This window comes from Herpailurus yagouaroundi, unplaced genomic scaffold (genome assembly GCF_014898765.1).
Source record: "Herpailurus yagouaroundi ecotype Mexico unplaced genomic scaffold, PumYag 195, whole genome shotgun sequence".
In the NCBI taxonomy this organism is placed as follows: domain Eukaryota; kingdom Metazoa; phylum Chordata; class Mammalia; order Carnivora; family Felidae; genus Herpailurus; species Herpailurus yagouaroundi.
In genome coordinates, this window is record NW_024412426.1 from 12,104,959 (window position 1) to 12,110,958 (window position 6,000).

The 6,000-nt window shown below is 39.8% G+C and overlaps 1 protein-coding gene across 1 annotated transcript in view; it reads left to right on the forward strand.

Moving 5' to 3' along the window:
* Nucleotides 1-5,401, forward strand: part of LOC121011671 (basic proline-rich protein-like) — a 123,849-nt gene extending 118,448 nt beyond the window's left edge. The window contains exons 8-9 of the mRNA XM_040446290.1: nucleotides 5,218-5,273; nucleotides 5,385-5,401. The gene's annotated coding sequence lies outside the window, so the exon portion shown is untranslated. The remainder of the gene's footprint in view (nucleotides 1-5,217; nucleotides 5,274-5,384) is intronic.
* The last annotated feature ends 599 nt before the right edge of the window (nucleotides 5,402-6,000 follow it).

Consider the following 6,000-nt stretch of genomic DNA (forward strand, 5'->3'; position numbering starts at 1 on the left):
CAGAGCATGAGCAGGGGAGGGGCAGAGAGAGAGGGAGACACAGAATCTGAAACAGGCTCCAGGCTCCGAGCTGTCAGCACAGAGCCTGACGCGGGGCTCGAACTCACGGACCGTAAGATCATGACCTGAGCTGAAGTCGGAAGCCCAACCTACCGAGCCACCCAGGCACCCCTAAAATCAGTTCATTTTAGCATCAACATTGAGAATTTTATATTATCAGCAAATAAGACATGTTTTATTTTTCTCAAATCTGGGCTTGATAAATGGCTTGAACACATCCATTACTCTGGGTGAACTCCTCTCAGTGTGAGTTCTCACTCTTACAGGAAGGGAGCCATTGGTTTATGGTACATTTAGAGTGGCTTTACCACATGTACAAAAAGTCTTTCATAAAAGAATGTTAACTCCGAATGTTAGGAAACAACCCCAAGTGCCTGTTAATAGAAACTGGTCAAATATATTATAAATTCATAAAATGGAACACTTCACATACATTAAAAATTCAGTATCTATACTTACAGAATGATTCTCAAAACCTATTTAAAAAAATTTTTTTTAATGTTTATTTATTTTTGAGAGGGAGAGAGAGACAAGAGTATAAGCCAGGGAGGGGCAGAGAGAAAGGGAGACACAGAATTCGAAGCAGGCTCCAGGCTCTGAACTGTCAGCACAGAGCCCAATGTGGGCTCGAACTCATGAACCGTGAGATCAGGACCTGAGCTGAAGTCAGATGCTCAACTGACTGAGCCACCCAGGCGCCCTTACCATTTGTGTTTTTAATTAAAAAATTTTACTTTTCTGGGGTACCTGGGTGGCTCAGTTGGTTAAACCTCAGACTCTTGGTTTCAGTCAGGTCATGATCTCATGGTTTGTGAGTTTGAGCCCCACATCAGGCTCCACGCTGTCAGTGAGGAGCCTGCTTAGGATATACCCTCTCTCCCTCTCTCTCTGCCCCTCACCCACTCTGTCTCTCTCTCAAAAGAAATAAATAAACTTGAATTTTTAAAAATTTTACTTTTCATCTTGAAATAATTCATACTTTATATACTTGCAAAAATAGTACAAAAAAAGTCCTATTTACCTTCACTTAGTTCTCCCAAAAGTTAACACTTTATATAATTATATAATACAATGCTCAAAACTAGGAAATTAACATTGATGAAATTCTGCTAAATAATATACATACTTCCTTCAAATTCTTTTTCAGATGTCCCACTAATGTCCTTGAGCATACTTTCGCCTGGGACAGCTCCTCCAATTCATTAGTCTTTGCTTTTTTATGACCTTGACACTTTTGTAAAGTAGTCATCAGATATTTTGTAGAATGTCCCTCAACTAGGTCTTTCTAATGTTTCTTCATGATTAGACTCAGATTATAATTTTTTTGGCAAGAATATCACAGAAATGGTGTTGTGTACTTTATGGTTAAGTATTGGGAGATACATGATGTTGGTATGTTTTATTGCTGGAGACATCATCTAGAACATGTGCTGGAGACATCAACTAGAAGAACATCAACTAGATGGTGTCTGGGTTCTCTATGGTCGTTATTGCCTTTTCCTTTTATAGGAAAAGAAGGAAAAGGTCTATAGGTCATTATTATCTTTTCCTTTTAATAATTATCTTGTGGGGAGTTAGTTTGAGACTATTTAAATATTTTGTTGACATCATGCTTTTTTTCTACTAATTTGAGCATCTATTGGTGATTTTTGCCTTAGCAGTTACTACTGCAGTGTTTTGTGTTTTTTAAATTTTTTATTTATTTTTTATTTTTTAGTGAGAGAGAGTGTGTGAGTGAGGGAGAGGGGCAGAGAGAGAGAGAGAGAGAGAGAGAGAGAGGGTCTTAAGCAGGCTCCAGGCTCCATGCTCAGTGTGGAGCCCATCGCAGAGCTCGATCCCATGACCCTGGGATCATAACCTGAGCCGAAATCAAGAGTCAGATGCTAAACTGACTGAGCTACCCAGGTGCCCTCATTTGTGTTTTAAAAAGTGATATACATACCTATGTCTGTCACTGTGTAGAATGCTTGGGAATGATTTATCAGAAGCTGGAAAATGTGATTAGCTCTGGGGAAAAAAATTGGGGAAGAAGGCAGCTAGACAGCCAAGTCAGGGAGATGTTTTACCATGTAACCTTTTATGTCGTGTGAATTTACTAGGTTCATATCTTATGATTTGGTGAGGGACAGTGATGGAATGAAACCTGTTGACTTAAAAAATAAAATAATCTTTTCAAATGACACAAGAAAAGGGGCACCTAGGTGGCTCAGTAGGTTAAGTGCCAGACTTTGGCTCAGATCATGATCTCACGGTTTATGGGTTCAAGCCCTGCGTTGGGCTCTGTGTTGACAGCTCAGAGCCTGGAGCCTACTTCCATTTCTGTGTCTCCCTCTCTCTCTGCCCCTCCCCTGCTCACACTCTGTCTCTCTCTCTCTCAAAAATAAATAAACATTAACATTTTTTTAAAAAGAAAACAAATGACACTAGAAAACAATTTGCTATAAAAGAAATACATTTATGATGAAAAATATTGGGAGAGGAGAGAAGCTAACTTCTACTTAACAGAAAGGATTTTGTTGTTTCTTTAGATAAAAATCAGGGACGATTTCTTTCTTTTCAAATGTTTATTTCTTTATTTTGAGAGAGACAGAGAGTGTGGGTGGGGGGAGGGACAGAGAGAGAAGGAGAACAAGAGAATCCCAAGCAGGCTCTGCCCTGTCATCATAAAGCCTGACATGGGGCTTGAACTCAAGAACCCTGAGATCATAATCTGAGCTGACATCAGGAGTTGGTTGCTTAACTGAGCCACCAAGATGCCCCCAAATCAGGGACTATTTCATTATATTATCTGAAAGCACAACTACTTGGGTTTGTGATCCAGAACTGTAACTAGCTGGTTCATTCAAAAATTATTTATTTATTAAAATTTTACTTACAATTTGTGATAGATTTTCAGATAAGGTCTACATTTTATAATGTGTCTTTTGGCATAAACATTAAATTCTAAAGAAACATCAGTTCAGCAAGAGAGTCTGGAATTCTTACTATTGAAAGAAGCCATTTTGAGCAAGTATACTAGAATTTTATTTTGAAACATTATATTACTTTTCACAACTAAGAAAAGATAATTTCTTTAAAAATTTCAAGTCATACGTAACTGTGACTTCTTACCATAAGCATTATTCTGAGAGATATTTTGGAACAACTCAGAATGTTTTGGAAGCACTGACTCTCCCTGAGCCACACTTGTCAAACATGATATGTCTTTGCTACTTGTTTTTTTAATGTTTATTTTTTGAGAGAGAGAGAGAGGCAGACTGCAAGTGGGGGAGGGGCAGAGAGAGAGGGAGAGACAGAATCGGAAGCAGGATCCAGGCTCTGAGCTGTCAGCACAGAGCCTGACGCGGAGCTTGAACTCATCAGCCACAAGATCATGACCTGAGCTGAAGTCGGACGCTTAACCGACTGAGCCACCCAGGTGCCCCAATGTCTGTGCTACTTGTAAAATTGATAGGATGCCATTCTTGCCAGCTTGCAAGCACAGTGGGTCACACTGATATTTGTAACATGAAGGTCTATCCCATTTGTCATCAGAGGGTCCCTCCTTTAACATGGGAAAGTAAGTAGGAGGCTTAATCTTACAGATCTCTGAAGTATCCACACAGAAGTTTCTTCAGTACCTTGTGGGATTTCCTACCACTCCAAGTCCCTACTGAACCCCAGTGGTTATATTGCTGTTGCTTGTTCTGTTTCTCTGCTGCTGTCCATGGATGAGATGATGCTCTCCTCTCTAGAACCACTGGAGACAGGGTGAAGGGAATTTGTGTGTGTGTGTGTGTGTGTGTGTATGTGTAATATTACACTAGTTTGTTTCTTTAACTTTCCTGAGACTTGTGTAGGTTAAAATAGAAGTCAAATAGAACTTTTCACAGTGATGGATTTGTTCTCTAGTTAGCACTGTCCAGATAGAGTAGTCACTAGCCATAGGTGGCTGTTGAACACTTGAAATATGACCAGTACAACTGAGAAACTGAACTCTTACACTGTTGGTGGGAATGCAAACTGATATAGTCACTCTGGAGAATCGTATGGAGGTTCCTCAAAAAGTTAAAACTACAACTACCCTATGACCCAGCAATTGCACTACTAGGTATTTATCCAAAGGATACAAAAATGCTGATTTGAAGGGGCACATGCACCTCAGTGTTTATAGCAGCACTATCAACAATATCCAAATTGTGGAAAGAGCCCAAAGATCTATTGACTGATGGATAGTTAAAAACACACAAAATGGAGTATTACTCAGCCATCAAAAAGAGTGAAATCTTGCCATTGGCAACAATGTGGATAGAACTAGAGAGTATTGTGCTAAGTGAAATAAGTCAGAGAAAGACAAATACCATATGATTTCACTCATATGTGGAGTTTAAGAACAAATGAACATAGGGTAAAGGAAGGAAAAATAAAATAAGATAAAAAACAGTGAGGGAAACAAACCATAAGAGACTTTTAACTATAGAAAACAAACTGAGGGTTGGGCTACAGTGGGTGATGGTTATTAAGGAGGGCACTTGTGATGAGTACTGGGTGTTACATGTAAGTGATGAGTCATTAAATGCTACTCCTGAAAACAATATTACACTATATGTTAACTAACTTGAATTTAAATAAAATCTTGGAAGAAAGTAGATATAGATAGATAGATAGATAGATAGATAGATAGATAGATAGATAAAAAGGTGCACCTGGGTAGCTCAGTCGTTTGAGCATCTGACTTTGGCTCAGGTCATGATCTCACAGCTCCTGAGTCGAACCCCACATTTCGCTCTGTGCTGACAGCTCAGAGCCTGGAGCCTGCTTCAGATTCTGTGTCTTCCTCTCTCTCTGCCCCTCCTCCCCAACCCTGTGCTCTGTTTCTCTCTCTCTGTCTCAAGGAAATAAACATAAAAAATTTTTAAATAAATAAAATTTAAATAGTCCCATGTGGTGAGTGGTTACTGTATTGAGCAGCACAGGTTGAAAGCCTAGTTTCTGGAATCTAATTGTTGCCAGCTGTGTGACCTTGAGTTGGCCCCTATATTGCTCTAGGCCTAATTTTCCTCATTTGAGGGATGGAGATGATTAGGTACCGACTTCCTAGGCTTGGTGTGAGGATTAGATGATATGCAGTTGTCCCCCCTCACCCACTCAGTTTCCAATTCCCTTTCTTCGTTTCAGGTACCAGCTGTCAGCTGTGGTGAAAAGCGGAGATTCTCCTTCTAAAGAACCCTTAGGTTAGTCGCAGCCCAGTGCTACCTCACAAGGCTGCATTGTGCACTTTGCCTCATCTCATTGCATAGGCATTTAAAAAAATTTTTTTTAACATTTATTTATTTTTGAGACAGGGAGAGACAGAGCATGAACAGGGGAGTGTCAGAGAGAGGGAGACACAGAATCTGAAACAGGCTCCAGGCTCCGAGCTGTCAGCACAGAGCCCGATGCGGGGCTTGAACTCATGGACTGCGAGATCATGACCTGAGCCGAAGTCGGACGCTTAACCGAATGATCCACCCAGGCACCCCTGCATAGGCATTTTATCATCTCATGTCATCAAAGAAAGGTGAGTACACTACAGTAAGATATTTTGAGAGGGAGAGACCACATTCACTAATTTTTCCTATAGTATATTGTTATAGTTCTATTTTATTAGTTATTGTCAATCTCTTAATTATGTCTAGTTCAAAAATTAAACTTTTATTGTAGTATGTATGTATACAGTATATATAGTGTTTGGTACTATCCATGGTTTCAGGCATTCGTTGATGGTCTTAGAATGTATCTGCTAAGGATAAGGGAGGGACTACTGTGTGTAGAACGAAATGCTTTTGAACCCTCTAAGAGAAGGGCTCAACGACTCCTAGTTGCTGTTTATTATACAAATTACATGGCTCCAATCCACTCTATTGGCAGGAAATGTCTCCTCTTTTTTTTTTTGAGATTACTGTTGTAAGTATTTCTAAG